This window comes from Zea mays, chromosome 4 (assembly GCF_902167145.1).
Source record: "Zea mays cultivar B73 chromosome 4, Zm-B73-REFERENCE-NAM-5.0, whole genome shotgun sequence".
Classification (NCBI taxonomy): domain Eukaryota; kingdom Viridiplantae; phylum Streptophyta; class Magnoliopsida; order Poales; family Poaceae; genus Zea; species Zea mays.
Genome location: NC_050099.1, coordinates 209,394,947 through 209,415,920, shown reverse-complemented (window position 1 = coordinate 209,415,920; position 20,974 = coordinate 209,394,947).

Here is a 20,974-nt window from a genome sequence, read left to right as displayed (position 1 = left end):
CAACCACCCCACCATTCATTGCATCCAAGTTTTCCACTTCCCAACTACTACAAGAGCTCTAGCATTCAATTCTAGACACACCAAAGAGATCAAATCCTCTCCAAATTCCACACAACGCCATAGTGACTAGAGAGAGTGATTTGCTTGTGTTCTTTCGAGCTCTTGCGCTTGGATTGCTTTCTTCTTTCTCGATTCTTTCATTGCGATCAAACTCACTTGTAATTGAGGCAAGAGACACCAAACTTGTGGTGGTCCTTGTAGGAACTTTGTGTTCCAAGTGATTGAGAAGAGAAAGCTCACTCGATCCGTGGGATCGTTTGAGAGAGGGAAGGGTTGAAAGAGACCCGGCCTTTGTGGCCTCCTCAACGGGGAGTAGGTTTGCAAGAACCGAACCTCGGTAAAACAAATCCGCGTGTCACACTCTTCATTTGCTTGCGATTTGTTTTGCGCCCTCTCTCACGGACTCGTTTCTTTATTACTAACGCTAACCCGGCTTGTAGTTGTGTTTATAATTGTAAATTTCAGTTTCGCCCTATTCACCCCCCCCTCTAGGCGACTTTCACTAACCTCTCCTGGAGTAGCTCCCTCCCCTGCATATGCTCCTTCTTGTGCTGGTATCACCGGTGGTGGCGTGTTGTGGCCCTTGACCCCGGATCCCTACAAAATCAAGTTTAGTCAAGATTTAAAAGGTTGATACAAACGACAAGTCTTAACTAAATTGAAGCACCTGAGGTGGAGGTGGAGGTGGCAGAGCATGTAATCCCCACTGAGGCATCAGCGACTGAAATTGAGGGAAAACAAATTGTTGCTAATGTGCCTGCTCTGGAAACTAAGACTTTTGCAAATATAATATATTAGTTATAGGACCAATATCGACTATGTTGAGAATAAATAAGATGTTAGAAATATAGGCATTTTCCGTACCATTTTAATTCCATAAATTAACATTATGATGATGACATATAATAGATAATCAAACATAGATAACATGATCTCAAAAATATCCATAACAATATGGATCATGAGAACACAAAGCATATGAAGCATGTAAATCATATAAATAAAATAAGCATATAAACATGGTTCATGGATTATTGCGGAACAACTGGAAATAACCAGATAACAATATAAACAGGATGACTGTAAAATTAAGACAGACAGATATAACATATTATAATACGATAGAGCAAAGCTACATACGACATATATAATATGCAGAATATAAAACTGTAATGAACTGAATTGATCATACCCTCCCATGCGCTCCGAGGATCCTAATCCTTGTCCAACTTCTCTTGTCATCCGATCGAGATGAAGACGCCAAGAACCAGCGATGAAGACAACGACAGACGTTGGGCAGTCGCGAAGACGCTCCCCAAAAACCTAATTGCCGATCCCCCGTGCAAGGTCTCGAACGGCACCGGCTTCGGAGGCACCTGCCCTCTCGCTTCTCTGTGCGCGCAGAGTCACGAGATGGAAATACCCTCACTCGGCGGCTGGATTGTGAGACTGAAAGTGTTTTTCGCATGTACCGAATGACAGGGGTGCTCCTCTATTTAACCTCTCGCAGAGGGAAGCTGAAGGAGAAAGGTCGCCGAGTCACGCCAAGAGTCGGCCAGCTCTAGCCGAGTTATGCCATGAGTCGGCCAACTCTCGCCGAGTCACGCCATGAGTCGGCAGCTGAAGGAGAAGGGTCACTCGGCTGGCTGACGAAGAGACAGGGTCACTCGGCAGACGAAGAGACAGGGTCACTCGGCTGACGTACGCGGTTAGTGAGTGCTAAAAATTAACACAACCACACCACGCCCGCTCGCCTGCCTGCCTGCCTGCCTCGCCACGCCTCGCCTCGCCACGCCACGCCACGCCCGGCCCGGCCCGGCCGGCGGCGGCGGCGGCGCGCGCGCGCTCGTGTGGCACGCCCTTGTCCATTTCTTGACTTCTCAAGTTAAGTGGAATAAATCCCACCATATAAGTCAAGGCAAAAGACCCTTGGACTTCCAATGTGGTACTATTGGTATTCTCCACCATTACACACCATAGAGTTTATTCAATAAATGGGCCAAGCCCATAAAAGATCCAACAATCCCCACCAAACTCTAGGGTTTGTAATGATGAAGTATCAGAAGCACAATCCTTTGATATACCAGTGTTTCGATGGAGACTGTTAAGTTGAACATCCATCTAGAATAAGAGTTTCACTTATTCACAACTGAACAATGGACTATGCCTTGAATTGACAGTTTTGTGCGAAATAAGATTCACTCAAATCCTTTGCTGATACTAGGCTGCAGAAGGGTATTCCCGCTGTTTAGAAGCATATAAGTCACACTTCAGTGCCTTTCATGAGTATTTAGGGATTACCCAAATCCCATAGACTGTGACTAGCAGTCTGACTCATATAGGTGTATTCCTCAGAAGATGTTCTGTAGGACAACATCTCACCTTTATAAGACTCTTGGAATACATTAAGGTAAAAACCATCCTGCCTTACAGATAGGAAAGATGTGCATCAGAAATGAGTTAAAGAAGGGATCTTTCCTCACAATCTACTCCTAGCTTGTTTCTCCACTCTACTTCACGGGATCTCCGATCACATAGAGCAGGTTACCACTAGAGTAGATCTCACATGGGTCTCATACCCATTTCCCTCGATGCACTTTCTATCACATTGCGTGATAGACCCTTAGTGAATTGATCTGCCAGATTATTCGATGTGTGGACATAATCCACAGTAATAACTCCGGAGTTTTTCAACTTTCTGACAGATTTCAATCTCCTCTTAACATGCCTTGTAGACTTCATGTTATTCCTAGAACTGTTAACCTTTGTAATCACCGTTTGGTTGTCACAGTTCATGGAAATAGCCGGTATCGGTTTTTCAACTACCGGTAAGTCCAATAGGAAATCACGAAGCCACTCGGCCTCAGCCCCAGCAGTGTCTAATGCTGCGAGTTCTGCTTCCATTGTAGACTTCGTTAAGATAGTCTGCTTGCAAGACTTCCAGGAAACAGCGCCACCTCCAAACAAAAACACATATCCGCTTGTGGCATAAAGCTCATCAGCATCAGAAATCCAGTTGGCATCACAATAGCCTTCCAGCACTTTTGGGTTTCCGGTATAATGAATACCGTATGTCATAGTACCTTTCAAATATCGCAACACTCTCTTAAGAGCACGCCAGTGATCATCTCCTGGTTTCGACACAAACCGACTTAGCTTACTCACAGCATAAGAGATGTCTGGCCTTGTTGCACTTGCAAGGTACATGAGCGAGCCAATGATCTGGGAGTATGTCAATTGATCCCTTGCTATTCTCCGATTCTTTCTTAATAGCACACTGGGGTCATAAGGTGTTGGAGCAGGATAACAGTCACTAAAACCAAAGCGACTCAATACCTTTTCCACATAATGGGATTGTAACAAAGTTACCCCACCATCAGCTTCTCTAACAAGCTTGATGTTTAGAATGACATCAGCCTCTCCCAAATCTTTCATCTCGAAATTGCTCGATAGAAGATTTTTAACTTCCTCAATCACATTGAGATTTGATCCAAAGATCAAAATGTCATCAACGTAAAGACACAGCATAACAGACTCACCCCCACCATACCGATAGTATACACACGTGTCAGATTCATTTACAACAAAGCCAGCTGTTGTAAGAGTATTATCAAACTTTTCATGCCATTGCTTAGGTGCTTGTTTTAGGCCATACAATGATTTTATCAACCTGCACACCTTGTTCTCTTGACCATCCGCAATGAACCCTTCTGGCTGATCCAAATAGATCTCCTCATCCAACTCTCCATTTAGGAAAGCTGTCTTAACATCCATCTGATGAATGATAAGACCATAAGAGGCTGCCACGGCTATTAATGTGCGAATCGTAGTCAATCGAGCCACTGGTGAGTAGGTATCAAAGAAATCTTCACCCTCCCTTTGGGTATATCCTTTGGCCACAAGCCTTGCCTTGTACCTCTCAATTGTACCATCAGGCCTAAGCTTTTTCTTGAAGATCCATTTGCAACCTATAGGTTGACAACCATAAGGACGGTCAACGACCTCCCAAGTTCCATTAGACATAATAGATTCCATCTCACTCCTTACTGCTTCCTTCCATAAGTCAGCATCAGGAGAGGAATATGCCTCACTAATGGTAGTTGGTGTGTCTTCCACAAGGTACACTATAAAGTCATTACCAAAGGATTTTGCAACCCTCTGTCTCTTGCTCTTTCGAGTGACTATAGTGTCATCCTCCTCAGGGATGTGCACGTGAGAATTCTCAGCATGATCTATAGGAATCGACAGTTCGTGCTCATGGGGAATTATAGTCTCATGACTTATATCACTAGGTGTATTCTTCATGGGAAACTCATTCTCAAAAAATGTTGCGTCTCTTGATTCCATGATAGTATCAACATACATATCAGGCACATCTGATTTTATAATTAAGAACCTATACCCAGTGCTGTGAAAAGAGTACCCAAGGAATACACAATCAACAGTTTTAGGCCCAAGTTTACGCTTTTTGTTGATTGGCACATTCACTTTAGCCAAGCAACCCCAAGTGCGTAAATACGAGAGATTTAATCTTCTCTTTTCCCATTCCTCAAATGGAGTGATCTCTTTGTTCTTTGTTGGAACTCTATTCAGGACATGACATGCTGTCAAAATCGCCTCACCCCACCATGCCTTGGATAATCCCGCTGTACTCAACATGGCATTCACCAAATCTGTTAGAGTGCGGTTTTTCCTTTCAGCAATCCCATTGGATTGTGGTGAGAATGGTGGTGTCCTCTCATGAATAATACCATGTTCCACGCAGAACTCATCGAACACATTAGAGAAATATTCTCCACCTCGATCAGACCTTAACCGTTTTATTTTCCTCTCAAGTTGGTTCTCAACTTCAGCTTTATAGGCCTTAAAATAGTTGAACGCTTCATCTTTTGTTTTTAAGAGATACACATAACAAAATCTAGTGGAGTCATCTATAAAAGTGAGAAAGTATCTTTTACCACCTTTGGTCAAAATTCCATTCATCTCGCACAGATCAGATGAACAAGTTCTAGAGGTGCCAAACTCCTCGCCTCAGCAGCCTTGTGAGGCTTGCGAGGTTGTTTTGATTCAACACACACATGGCACTTAGACTTTTTGACCAAGTTAAATTTAGGAATTAAATTTATATTTGCTAACCGCATAAGACAGCCAAAGCTTGCATGACAAAACCGTGAATGCCATAAATCTGACTCATCAGAAAAATTAACAGAATTCACCAGTTTATTACACACATCATGCAGTGATAAGCGGAACAAGCCTCCGCAATCATATCCTTTACCAACAAAAGTACCATGTTTCGACACAACACATTTATTGGACTCAAGAACAACTTTATATCCATCTCGACATAGCATCGAAGCGCTAACGAGATTCTTCTTGATAGAGGGCACATGCTGCACGCTCTTCAATGGCACCGTCTTTCCCGAAGTAAACTTCAGAATGACCGTACCAACACCAAGAACATGAGCACGCGACCCATTTCCCATCAACAAGGCGCCAGACCTCCCGACCTGATAGGAAGTGAACATAGAGGCATCAGCACACACATGAATGTTTGCACCACTGTCCATCCACCACTCAGGTGAATTACAAACTGAAAGAACAAATGGTAAAGAATTACCATACCCAGATGTTCCTCCTTCAGTTTCAGTGGTTACAACATGAGCTGATTTCTTGTCTTGAGTGAACTTGCGATCAGGGCACTCTCTTGCCCAATGTTGATCACTGCCACAGACAAAGCATCCTCCCTTTCCCTTGTTATTGTTGTTCTTCTTTTTAAACTGTGCTGTATGAACAGGCTTATTTGCATTCTCTTGTTTGTTCTGGTTTTTCTTCTTGTTAAACTTGCGGAAGTTTCTCTTCTGCACCACATTAGCAGTAGAGGTCTCAACACCTTTTCCACTGTCCTTTGTTCTAGCCCTTTCCTCAACATCAAGAGTACCAATGAGCTCTTCCACATTGAACTCTTGTCTCTTATGTTTGAGAGAGGTAGCAAAGTGCTTCCAAGAAGGTGGTAACTTGGCGATTATACCGCCAGCCACAAACTTGTCAGGCAAAGGACAAGGAAAAAGTTCGAGTTCCTTAGCTAGTGCCTGAAACTCATGAGCCTGTTCCACTACAGATCGGTTCTCAACCATCTTGTAGTCATACAGCTGCTCCATGAGATACAGCTCGCTACCAGCGTCAGTAACTCCAAACTTTCCAACAAGAGCATCCCACAGCTCTTTCCCCGTGGGAAGGATGATATAGCTTTTCTGGAATTTTGTATCCAGTGCGCTAATTACTGCTCCTCGAAAGAGGTTGTCTTCAGCCTTAAACTTAGCCTCATCCTCAGGAGGTAAGTTTGCAGGCTTGCCCGCAGCGGCATGAAAACAAGACATTGCAGTTAGCCACAATTCCATTTTAGCTTTCCATATCAAGAAGTTTTTACCATCAAAAGGATCGGGCTTTAGCACAGCAGCAAAACCTCTGACAGAAAAATGCCTAACATTAGGTTTTTGGATTGTTAGAAATATAGGCATTTTCCGTACCATTTTAATTCCATAAATTAACATTATGATGATGACATATAATAGATAATCAAACATAGATAACATGATCTCAAAAATATCCATAACAATATGGATCATGAGAACACAAAGCATATGAAGCATGTAAATCATATAAATAAAATAAGCATATAAACATGGTTCATGGATTATTGCGGAACAACTGGAAATAACCAGATAACAATATAAACAGGATGACTGTAAAATTAAGACAGACAGATATAACATATTATAATACGATAGAGCAAAGCTACATACGACATATATAATATGCAGAATATAAAACTGTAATGAACTGAATTGATCATACCCTCCCATGCGCTTCATGGATCCTAATCCTTGTCCAACTTCTCTTGTCATCCGATCGAGATGAAGACGCCAAGAACCAGCGATGAAGACAACGACAGACGTTGGGCAGTCGCGAAGACGCTCCCCAAAAACCTAATTGCCGATCCCCCGTGCAAGGTCTCGAACGACACTGGCTTCGGAGGCACCTGCCCTCTCGCTTCTCTGTGCGCGCAGAGTCACGAGATGGAAATACCCTCACTCGGCGGCTGGATTGTGAGACTGAAAGTGTTTTTCGCATGTACCGAATGACAGGGGTGCTCCTCTATTTAACCTCTCGCAGAGGGAAGCTGAAGGAGAAAGGTCGCCGAGTCACGCCAAGAGTCGGCCAGCTCTAGCCGAGTTATGCCATGAGTCGGCCAGCTCTCGCCGAGTCACGCCATGAGTCGGCAGCTGAAGGAGAAGGGTCACTCGGCTGGCTGACGAAGAGACAGGGTCACTCGGCAGACGAAGAGACAGGGTCACTCGGCTGACGTACGCGGTTAGTGAGTGCTAAAAATTAACACAACCACACCACGCCCGCTCGCCTGCCTGCCTGCCTGCCTCGCCACGCCTCGCCTCGCCACGCCACGCCACGCCCGGCCCGGCCCAGCCGGCGGCGGCGGCGGCGCGCGCGCTCGTGTGGCACGCCCTTGTCCATTTCTTGACTTCTCAAGTTAAGTGGAATAAATCCCACCATATAAGTCAAGGCAAAAGACCCTTGGACTTCCAATGTGGTACTATTGGTATTCTCCACCATTACACACCATAGAGTTTATTCAATAAATGGGCCAAGCCCATAAAAGATCCAACATAAGACACTCACGTTCATTGCTTGTTGCGCCTGTGCGTTGTAAGCAGCCATATACTCTGATTGCTGTTGGAGGAATGCCATTTGTTGTTGCCGCATCTCTTCATGAAACTTTTCTTGCTACTCCCTCATAGCGTCCTCCATGCTAGATACAGAGCGCCGACTACGGCTGCTATTACCACAACCCGCCTGCGACGAAGAGCCGCCATGAGAACGCAACTCCGTCGAATCGATAACACCAGTAAACATAGAATACCTTGAAAAACAAGAAAATTAGATATTCGGTCATAGTTCCAATATTATTGAAAAAATTCACAAGTTAATACCGTCCATGCGCCTTTCCTCCAATAGAATGCACAACTTCAGCGTCGATGGTAGGCGCTCATCGCCAATTGTAGTCTTCTCCATACTTCCTAACCATCTCCTGTCCGTATGTCTCCTGCAATACAATATGAAGGTTCAGCACACATGTAATTTATAGCTATATGACAAGAAAACATTAATCCTAACAACAACTAACCATACGCTCAACAACCGCTTGACTACACAACTCATCGGAGATTTCACTGTTTTTCGCTCTATGCCCTCTCCTATAAACATCGATTGGGCTTGGGACAACTCCAGTTTGAGCTTCCTGCAAATATATTAGTTTAAACCGGTTTCATTTCTGAGTAAAACAGAATACTACATACTCACCATTCGCTTCGCCAACCGAATGTGTCCATCAGCCCCATAAGTATGGTTCACTACGACCTCATCATCGTCCTCGTCCTGTTGATGGCGCTGCCTATGTCGATTCATGTTAGACTTCTCAATCCACTCGGGCGAAGCCCATATCTCACACAAAGCCTTGTAAGCCTGCGGCCAGTGTTCCATACATGGAAGAGTTACCTGCATCTAAAGCGTTAGCACAAAATTACATTCATATCTGAATGAGCTGCGAAAATTGATTTTTACCTCTATGTACTGGTCTACAGTCAAGTAGACATCCGAATATTGTCGAAAGTTGTTGATAGAATGCCCTTGGCGCTTCATGTACGCGTTCACAACCTGTAGACGAGCATTGGAAAATGCATCCCTGCACACCTTCTTCGCATTTTTCTCTAATACTCGGTCTGTATGCTCTTGAGCCTCAGGTTCCACACGGTAGCGTCTCTGTCCAACATCAAAAATAAATTTAGTTTGAAAACAACTAATAAATGTTAGTTTGAAACATTACTCGTTTTCCAATTTTCATGAAATTAAGTGGTAAAATAAAGACTTACATGAAATATGGCGCCATCTCTTCCATATTAGAGTACATGTATAGCAATGCGGACATTCTTTCATCCATGCTAAGGTGGTAGAACGTGCCCTTACTAGTACTTGTGCCTCTCCATTGGAAAATGTTGAGATCACTGACAGGAGGTTCCTCATCGACATTGTATCGCATGGTAGTAGCATAGACATTATGTTCCTCTGCGAAATACACACTCGTGAAGTATGAAACCTCCTTTAGCAAAAAAAATTCGGCAGCATAACCTCGCTGCCATTAAACAATATAAGAATGAACCACATATAGCACATATACCACATATGCCTTTACTAAACCAAATATACCACATATACAATATACCTCGAACTAAACAATAATACTAATCACACGCACTAATCAACAAACACATATACCACTAATACATTACACAATACCACATATGCCTTCCCTAAACATATAACACATATACAAACACACTAATCAATAATATTAATCAAACACACTAATCAACAAACATAATTACAAAAATATACTAATTTCGGCGGTAATTAAATAAAAGGACGTCGAAAATACAAAATAAAATACACAAAATAAATAACCTTAATGAAGGCGAGGTTGACGGGAGCCGAGGTTGATGGGACGGGGCAGAGCGCGGCGTGGCCGGCGGCGCGTCGGTGGCGTCAGCTGGCGGGGCGTCGGGGCGTGGCGGCAGCACGTCGCGGGCATGGGCTGCGCGGGCGGGCGGGCGGGCGGGCGGGCGGCGCTGCGTGGGTGTGGGGCGGCGCGGCGGGGCGAGGGGCGGCGCGGCGTGGCCGGCGTGGGGCGAGGGCCGGCGGCGGATGGAGAGCGGCGGCGGACGCGAAGAGAGAGAAGAAACAGAGAATAGAGAAGAAGGAACCAGACGTTTTTAAATACTTAATTTTCGGCGGCCAGATAGTAGGCCGCCGAAAATAAGCATATAGTTTTGGCGGCTGTGTCAGAAGCCACTGAAATAAGATTATTTTTGGCGGTTGTGTCAGTAGCCGCCGAAAATAAGCTTATTTTCGGCGGCCTGCTCCTGCCGCCGAAAATCCCTACTTATTTTTGGCGGCCGCGCCCTGGCTGCCGAAAATGGTATATAGTGCTGTTGTGTTTGGCCAGTTGGCAAGGAGACCCTAACTGCATATTGCATAAGGGTCGAGTCATGCCGAAGTTTAGCTTTAAGGGACTCATTACCATGCTCATGAGTTTCTCCCTCTTCTTCTCATCAGCCTTCATGTAAAACCATTCATTTGTCCAGTCGGTCGGCCATTTAGTGCGGTAGCCAATCACGAGAGCCTTGGTATCTTTCCGGTATGCAAAATTGTAGCACCGAAGTTCTTGTGCAGACCATCTTCTCTAGCCTTTGTCTGATAATGAAGTTCATGCACTCGACAGAACCCTTCGACATTGGCAATTTTTTCTTGGCTTCGGAGAGCCCAGATGTAAACGCTAAGTCTAACGATAACATTCGGGGTCAGCTGGTGCAGATATATCTCAAATTTCTTTAAAACTTCCCCACCATATCGTAAAGGGGGGACCGAAGCCCCGCCCTGAAAAAGCTCTTGAACACGACAACCTCATCTTCCTTCGGCTCTGGAATTACTTCTTCTCCAGCAAAGCGAATCAGTCCATCTTCATTTTCTCCAAAATAACCTAGCTTCTTCATCACAACCAGATCATCTGCTTTTACTGTGGATTTTCCTAATTCAATATGACTAGGTTTAGTTGGGCATAGAATACTATCGTCCTCTTCACTTTTGTTATCACTCCTGACTTCGGCCACAACTTGTTCAACTTTGGCGTTGGAGGTACCTTCGACAGTAGATCCCCCTTGCATAACCATACCTGACCGCCTCATCACTTCTGATATGGGAGCTATCTCAGTTACTTCAGTCTCATCCCCCTCACGGGACACCATAGCAGTAGATCTTACTCTGGCCATTTCAATGTTTAGCTTCTTTTAGATGAAGTTGATCTTAAGTGACGAAGCGCTTGTTTGAAAGCACAATGCAGAGAGCTTCGACTTCTCACTAACCTGTCTGTTTATATAGTCCTGCAGGAGAAGAAGGCGAACCGCCAAAGCGTGTATACTAGCTGAACGGTGGACCAACCAGTGCTCAGAAATATTTTAATCGTTTTTTGATAACAAGCTTAGGGAAGGTGTTTTTCGGACCTTCGGCATTCCGAAGCCTTCACATTTTTTCGCGGATCGAGCTTGTTACGAAAAAACGATCTAGCACCGCGAAAGGGCTACTGTTGGGGGTCTTCTTCTCCGCCGAAGACCCTCAAGACAAAAACACCTTCAGCAAAATGGTACAGAAGTCCTCCCTTCCTCTGGTGAAGGTTCTCAAGATGAAGACCTTGCATAGAAGCAACATTGCCAAATGCCGAAGCTACCATCAAGTTCGGTTCAAGTCAAGCAGAAGAAGAAAAGACCAGATAGACCTTAATAATCTAGGTTGTCTGTAGATAAATGTTGAGGGTTATGAATGTAATTTCACCCGGGCTGCGTCCCGTACCTATAAATAGATGAACCGAAATACCGTACTATTCACACTGAATAGTAATCACTCTCTCGCGTCTTCACCTTCGAGCAAGCTGAAGGTATCAATGTAATATGAATTATGTTGACTTTCATACATGTTTTATAGAATGCAAATATGAATGGATTAACGAGATATAGTTATTGCTTTCGTTTCTTTGTATTCTTGTTCACATATTGAATGATGAAGGCATGCCCTTCATGACCTTCGTCTGATGATCATTATATCCATGGGGAGATAATGCTTCGGAAGACGAAGGTCCCTAATAATTAACAATTGTGTTACTTTGTTCTTGATTCACAACATCTGAGAACAAGTGATCAACATTCATATTATTTACATTTATGTTTGTCTAACACTTGTGCAGAGTGGCAAGTTTGATAATGTAGATTGTTTGTTCCAAAGCATGGAGAGTGCTTACATAAATAGCTTATCAAATACAAGTGACGTCAAAGAGCTTATTCCAGAATTCTTTTACATGTCTGAGTTTCCTAAAAATTCAAATTCATATCATCTTGGTGTCCTGTAATAATTTGGCCCTATCCTCAATTTGGTGAAAGTTGGATAATTGGTTCCATTGTCTAAAATATCATCTTGGTGTCAAGCAGGATGGGGAACCTATAGACGATGTTGCTCTCCCTCCATGGGCAAAGGTAATAGTTCCTCTTGATGTTAGTTATACTTGTAATAATAGTTTTCTTGAGGATGGATTGTTTGTTCACCAGGATAGTTCTATTGCTTTTATAATGGCGGTTAATTTAGCTTTGCAACCGTGTTATTAAAAACCTGTACTGTTCTCACATACACAGGGTATATCTAGCTTTCTCAATATAAAATAGATTTTCTCAAACATTACAGGCTAATTTACTTCACATATTGTTTTCTTTATATTCTGACTTTGGCCATCTTCAGTTCGCAAATTCAACCCTAATAGGTTTAGCGTTGCAAAGAACAACTTATGCATACTATTACGTAGCTCTTCTTCATAACTTGAAGGTGATGATGTGCTAGCTTTCGCATATATGTTACATTTTCTATCACATCTAATGTTTTCCTTGTGCTATATGATTAATCCATACAAATTGTAGGGTTAACCTGAAGAATCCATCCACATCAACAAAGAAGCCCTTGAAAGTGAATATGTGAGCTCTAATCTCCATAATTGGATTAACCTCATAGGTGTGCGGTTGTTTTCAATTTTAAATCACTATCTGTCTACTGACGGTGAGCAATTGAACATCATTTGTTGGTTTAGTTTTCACATATTCACCCAAAATCTATTTCAAGTCCCCCCTTTGACCAACTCATTATTGTTTCTATTGTTGAGGTGTTGATTAGGAGCAGCTGATTAGGAGCTTCATCAACCAAACTGTAGGGAAAGCATTATAGTACCATAACAACACTATGTGACATGTATGCTTTCTTGTTGTTCCTTTTTGTCGTTTTTATCTGATGTTCTCATCTAGCCATATCTATCATAACAACACCCAAGAGGTCTGTGAATATGATGGGTTAGTGTTTAGTACTCTATAAAAGGTATTTAATCTCAAACCTATTTTGAATTTATGATATTAGAGATAATTTACCTTTTTCTTTTTAATTTATTCACCTTATATATACTACTGGACTATAAGCCATTGATGAGATTGTCCCCAAATCTACGGCGAGTTCCTCAAGCTCTGCAAGTTTCTGGATGGATTCAGTTTTGGTTACATCGGTGTGCGGGTGCCTTCAGTTTTAAATCACTATCTGTCTACTGACGACGAGCAGTTGATCGTCATTTGTTGGTTTAGTTTTCATAGATTCACCAAAAATCCTTTTCAAGTCCCCCCTTTTGACCAACTCACTGTTGTTTCTATTGTTGTAATCTAGATCAGGTGTTGATCAGGAGCAGTTGATCAGGGGTCTCATCCACCATACTATAGAGAAAGCATTGTAATATCATAACAACAATGTGACAGGTATGCTTTCTTGTTGTTGCTTTTTGTCGTTTTTATATGATATTCGTTCTTCTGGTACCACAACGCTGACAACATTGGTCTATGGGAGGTAAGTTGATAATGGAACCCAAGCCTCTGTAGATGTTATTGGTTGTTTCAGTGTTGTGATTTAAACCATTCTAATATTCATTCATATCTTGCATGCAAATGTTGGGGATTGTCATGCAGTCCTGTGTAGGAAAGGAATAGAAGTGGAGATGTCAAAGGATCACAAGCCGACATATGACACATCAAAGGCATCAAAGATGGCTCCCTCAACGGAGTACTACATGCGACCTAGGTTTTGGGAGACTGGGAAATGAAACTACCTGAAGGCTCGCCATCGCCTCTTATTGCTAAACCAGAGATCTGTTGGATGATCCCGATGGAAGATGACGAGTTCCTCATCATTGGCTACGATGGGATATTCGTGATGACCAGCCAGAATGTTATGAGCAGTCCGCAAGGGACTCCAGAGGCATGATGATTTGTGTTCCGTCGCAACATATGGGCACTCTACTATCATATATATAGAAGTCTGCAGGGTACTAATGGTTGTAATGTAGTGGTGAAATAGCTAGATTAAAGTAACAAAATTTATGTATGACTAGAATCACAAATAGAACAAATCTTTTTCTCATAACAGTATAACACAACATTTGTACATAAATTATCATGGTATTATATATTCCTGTTGCAACGCACGAGCACTATATATATATATATATATATATATATATATATATATATATATATATATATATATATATATATATATATATATATATATATATATATAAACCTAGCCTCCGGCGTATGCATCAGTGCGTTCAACGCGCGCAACACCACGAGTGTTTGAAACAAACAACTTGGTGGTGTTGCAGTGACACTGCACATGTCCTACGCATACCATACCATATACGAAGCATTTGGATATATGTGCACCCCTATTACACAAAGAGTCAGCACCTGTGTGCACTAGACACGAAATCAAGAGAGGTTATAGACTAGCATCATGAGAAACAATGTACTTATCAGATTTGTCCGGTAGAGCACCGGATAGAGCACTCAGTGAGGTTTGCAACTGTACATCTCAAGACATTACACTCATCGGACATGTTCGGTTAGCATGCACTGGACCAGTACAGGGACGTCTAGTTTTGGACTGGTCATTGGAACATGCATCAAATGTGACCGGTGTAGGAGGTTGATGTGCATCTGACATATCTGGTGCTACTGTAAAAGCTAAGTGGAGGGACAATGTCTAGTTCCTTGACTTGGACTACATATAGCCCTTCATCTCATCCATTTGAGGTCTCTTGCCCATTTGTTCAGTTGAAGAATCATAGTGGAGTGAGACAAAGAACTTTTGCCTAATGTGTTGATTGACATTTGATAATCGCGAGATGAGTGGCCTCATTGGTGCATTAAGAGTAGAAAGTGTGCACCTACCATTCTTATTAGGCTTAACCAGATCAAGTGAGAGTTTGTGTTTGTTTCTCTTAGTAATCGTATCACCTATACGACTTGGTGATAATCGGGAGCTTGGTTGTCACCCGATGAAGGTTATGGGGGGGTCCAATTCATGGTGTAAACAGTTGTGGGTGATTCATCATGTTGGAGTGTTGAAGAATCAACTCATAGAAAGCACTTGATCCTCTTGAGGATCAAGGGGGAGCCACATCCTTTAGTGGGTGCTTCAACGATGGAGTGCTAATTTTTTTATATCTCATGAGAACATCATCGTATTCCTAACCGTTCTTTGCTTTGAGCAATTCAATCCTTATTTCACATTGATAGAATTTCCATGTTAGAATAGGGTGGAACTTATGGTGCAGAACTTTTGTGCTAAGTATAGAACGCTTTTAGGCACAAGGGGTGAAGTGGGATATTCTATAGGTTTAAATTATTGGGAGAAATTTTAGATTAGCCCAATTCAGCCATATTTGGGCATCTTGATCCTTACAATTGGTATCATAGCCTTCATGCTCATTGGTTTAGGCTTCACTTCTTAGAGAAAGATGTCCAATGGGGATGGATCCTCTCTTATGTTTGAGGGAGATGATTTTACTTATTGGAAAATTTTCATGAAAGTGTATCCAAAAGCCATGGATGTTGGAATTTTTAGAGCCGACACACAAGTATTTCAAAATATAAGGATCTCATCAACCTTGTTGGTGATGAGGTACATTATGAGAACTGTAATGCAAACACCCACAAAATCTTTATATAGGCCTTTGTAAGGATGTGTTTAACCATGTGCAGAACCACAAGGACACCCATGCACTACTGCCAGACATTTTTGCGCTCCATGAGGGGACAAAGAGTGAATGTGAGGAACACTATCATCTTGTTATGATGAATTTAAATTCCTTTGAGACGCTTCCTCTTGAAAGTGGTAATGATATGTATCCTTGGTTGAATGTGCTTGTAGAAAAAGTCAATGTGCTAGAATTAGTTCAATTATCACAATACAATTTTGTGAGGAAAATCCCAAGTTGATCTCACCACCACCATGCCCAACTCAAATATTGGGGAAGATCAAGGCTCATGATAAGTACATGCACGTCACTCCACAAGATGGCTCTTCTTTCAACAAGAAGAAATACTTGGCTTTCAAAGGCATCAATGAGAAGAAGGGCATGAGCAAAATCAAGGAAGACTTTGATAACTCAAGTCATGAATATGTTGATGACGTGAAGATACTCCCTCTGTCCTAGTATATAAGGTGTATCCATTTTTATTCTTATCCCATAATATAATGCATGCTGTCTCTAGACATACGTACATCGATGCAATAATACTAGTGTTAATAAAGAGAATTAAATACATTTTTGGTATTTGAACAAGAGGTGGTTATGCCTTATATATTGGGACAGGAGGAGTAGCTCTCAGGGTGAGAAACACAACAAAGATGCTCAAAAGCTAAATAAGAAGGGCATCAAATTTGATTCAAAAGGAAGTTCTCCACAAGTAGCAAGAGGAAGGCCATCTCCAAAATGAAATGCTATAATTGTGGTGAACTTGGTGACCTAGCTCATCAATTCCATATTCCCAAGAAAGAACAAGTTCAAGGGCAAGAAAAATAATTCAAGTGATGATAGTAAGACGAATGACAAATCATACAAGAAAAGGCATGGCAAAAAACAATACCATAAAAAGAAGAGAAGTGACATGAGTTATATTGTTGGTGATTGGCTAACCGACATTGAATCTTCATGTGACTCTTCTTCTAATGAACGTGAAGAAGACAAGGTGTCTGCTCATATGGTTGAGACAACTCTTCCTCCATCACCACCACCGCCATCATCGTATACACACCTATGCCTTATGCCTAAGGGTTATTGGCAGTAGCAGTAATGATAGTGACAATGAAGAAGAATTCAACATGCCCACTTATGATGAACTTGTTGAATTGCTAAAGCAATATATACAAGTTATTAGAAATAAAAGAGTTATAAATGATAAGCTAAAACTTGAGAACTAGTATCTTCTAGCTACGTATGGCATAGCCGAGAAAGCTAGATATGAGCTTAGGGAAGGAAAAAAAAGTTGTGTCATCTACCCTCAAGGAGCTGAAAACCTCTATAAAAGAGCTCAAAGAAAAATAGGATAAACTCCAAAGAGCTCAACACGAGGTATATCTCAATAAAAGAAGAGTATACTAATCTCAAGATTAATCATGACAATCTAACTATGAACTCTTGCCTAATGAAAAACATGATGCTAATAACCATGTTGTTAAGATTGATATAGCTACATAATGTGATGACTTCATTGTTGAAAGCACTGAGAAAAGTTCTAGTAGGAAAGTCAGACAAGTGGTTGTGACCAAATCCCATGATCATTATGAGAGAATAAAAAATAAGAGTGTGAAACTCAAGAAGGGCTTAGAAAATCTATGAACCAAAGATGGCATAGTCATAAAGGAGAAAAATGGTGACCATGTATGACTATTGATAATGATATACTTAGAGAGGAAAAAATAGGATTAAGATGGTAAACAATCATCTCACCACCAGTTTGAAAAAACTCACAATAGGCTAGTACCTTCAAAGTAACACTATCATGAAATTAGATAGAAGTGGTATTGAATACTTGGCCAATAAGAAGAAGAAAGTCCAACAAAAACACAAGCCAAATCCAAATCCAAAGAGATGTCTTGAGAGTGGAAAAGAAGGTCAGTTTGCTCATGAGTCTAACACTTCTCCACCCACACCCTTGCCCAAGCATGCTATACCATTTGCTTTCAACGCTCATTACATGCTTAGAAAGGATACAAGTGGGAAGGTTAAGGTCATGTTTATAGGACCACCCAACAAGAATAGGTCGAAGCAAATTTAGTTACAAATTCACTTGTTGAGAAAGACAAGGGTACCCTTCAAGTTGGGTAAACAACAAGCTCGATCTCTCATGTGCGTAGGTGAATTATAAGATAGTGTAAATCATTGGGTTATTCATAGTGGTGCACACCACATTTGATCGGTGATCCTCATATGTTAACCTAACTAAATGAAGTAGATGATCAATAAAGAATTACATTTGGTGACAATTTAAAAGGCAAAGTCAAAGGGTTGGACGAAGTTGCAATATCAAATGATCATTCAATATCAAATATCCTTCTTCTTGTGTCATTAAGTTTTAATTTGCTATCTAGTGAAATTGTATGAACATGGCTTTTAATGCTTGTTCGTGGATAAGGAAGTTGTTGTGTCAAATATGGACAATGTTCAAGTTATATTCAAAGGGTTTAAATACAAAACTTATATCTAGTGGTTTTCACTTCTGAAGATGCAAATTTGAAAATATGCCTATTCACAAAAGTTGTCATTTGGGTGGCTATGACATAGAAGTCTTGCTCATATGGGAATGAGTACACTCAAGAAACTATTGAAGAAAGAGATGGTTGGAGCACTGAAAGATGTTGTGTTTTAAAAGTACAAGATTTGTAGTGCATGTTAAGCCGACAAACAAGTTACCAACACTTATCCATCCAAATATTTCATGTCAACCTCAATACCCCTAGAGCTTCTAAACATGGACTTATTTGGGCCAACAACTTATGTGAGTGTGAGAGTGAAAGGAAAATGTATACATACAATTTCTAGTTTGATTTTGATGATTAATGACCAACACAACCTCGAGATCTAACTAGTGTGCTAAGAATGTGCTTGCTAGTTCATATGTGTCAAATTGTGGAATTCAACTCAACATGTAGCTTAAAGAAAGGGAAAATAGGGCATATGCTAGATAAGGTGAGGTATGAGTAGTTCACAAGCTTGGATAAGTTCTATATACCCTTAGAAATGTTTTTGAACATCTTACAAGGTTTGGAATGAAAGATATTAGAAAAGGTGCATTTGGAGCCCAATATGAGCCTAAACTAGAAATCTAAGTAATTAGTAAAAGGCCAAAAACTATAACTTAGACTTGATGGATAGTCTCTAAATAAGTTTGTATAAGTCATAGAAATACTATCAAGTTCAGCCAATCGAAGTTGTAGAAGAAAATGCAAAAGGGGCCTGATAGTCACCCAGATGGGGAGAATAGGTGACACCTGAAAAATAGGTGACACCTGAAAATGCAAAAGGGGCCTGATAGACACCCAGATGGGCATTCATTGGCACGATACATTACATCATACATTGCATTCATAAACATTCATCTAGACATACATAGGATCATCATCATCATATCATACAGACACAGACAGTTGCTTCAGCTATAAGAATACAGCTTCGGAAGCAGATTTATGCTTCGTTGTGTACGAAAAGAAGGGAAGGTGTTTTTTGCCTTCGGCTCAAAAACTACGAGTTTCGTCCACATCAAAGCAGTTCATACATTGACAGAAAGGTAAAAATATATTGCAAGGTATGGACAAATTTATAGAATAGTATCTGATTTACAAATTACAATATTCTTTACAAAGGATAATGCAAGAGTTTTTTCACAGCTAGGTTTTCGGCTTCATCATCGTCTACTAAGCTTCGGCTCAATGCTCCTCGGCTTCGTCATCCTATACATATCAAAGCATTATAAGGTAAACTCAAGTTTCAAGGAGAAGGTAAGTATCAGGTATAACTTTATTACTGGCTTAAGGTGACTTCGAGCTTCATCACCAGCTAAGCTTCGCCCACTCTTCGTCCAGATTTGCGTTATAAATCTGTTTCCTATGCTTTGAGCTAGGCTGGGGATATCAATTAAATGTGCTGGTGATAAGCTGAAGTTTGGTCTATTAACAATCTTCCCATGCGTGTAACCAGACTTCATGAAGGCAACAGTTGTGCCCCGAGAAGCTAGCAGGGCACATAAATCGCCATGTCCAGCTATAACTTCGTCAAGAGCATCAACTTCGCCTTCAATATGTTCGAAGGTCCCTGGCAGGTCTTCAACCGAAGGATCGAATTTCTCAGAACTGGCTCCAACCGAGTTGAAGACTTGCTTTAGCCGATGCACGCATCAGTTGCCAAACTCTAGACATCTATCTTGAAGCTCTTTCAATGATTTCTGCAAATTTGAACTTTTTTCGACTTTAGCCTCAAACTTCGTATCAAATTTCTGCTTTTCTTGTTCGAAGTTTTCTGACTTTGAGAGGAGTTCACTATTCAATCTTGCAATTTTGGCTTCAGCTTCTGCCAGTAAACCCTCCATTGTTTGAAGTTCGAAATCTTTCTTTTCAAGAGCAGCTGCATGATCTTTTATTTTGCTCTCTAAACCTTCTATTATAACCTCATGTTTTTATCTTCAAGGTCCTGTTGCATCCTCAAAGCCTTAATAGCATACTCTGTGCAAAAACAACCTTCATCAGAAAACACCTTCGTTGTTAAAACAATGAAAAGCCGAAGAAAAGTTTTACCTTAAAATTAGAATAGAATAAACTACCGATGATATGCTGTCGTCGGTAGTGGCTGATATCGGCCTCAAGCTTCGGGAAACCAATACTCTTCGACAGAGTACTGATAACCTTCGCTCCAGTTCGGTCTCGGAGGCAACCTAAGCTTTCATCGTCAATACCGCCGAAGAGCAGCGCCCCTGGCTGGTACCCGCAAGATATGGCATAGTCCCTCAGCTCTTCTTTTTCAGCCTTTGACAATTCTTGTCCAATTAAGTTTTGAAAGTTGAAATTTTCTTCTTCTGAAGTATCTTCGGCCGCCTCCTTCTCTTTTCCAGGCACTGTGGCCAGGGTCTCTTCGGCGGCTATAGCAGCTTCTTTCGCAGCCATATCCAGAAGCATTTTATCAATATCAGAAAATGTGCTCTCTAGATTTGTATCTTCGGCCGTTGTAACTTCGGTAGTTGCAGCTTCGGTAGCTGTAGCGTTCTCGACAGCTGGTGTCTTTGACGCCGAGGTCGGCGGTGGTGTTTCTTCAATAGCTTCAGTCACAGTAATAATCCTCCGTTTTTTCAGCCCAGCAGACTTCTTCGTTGCCGAG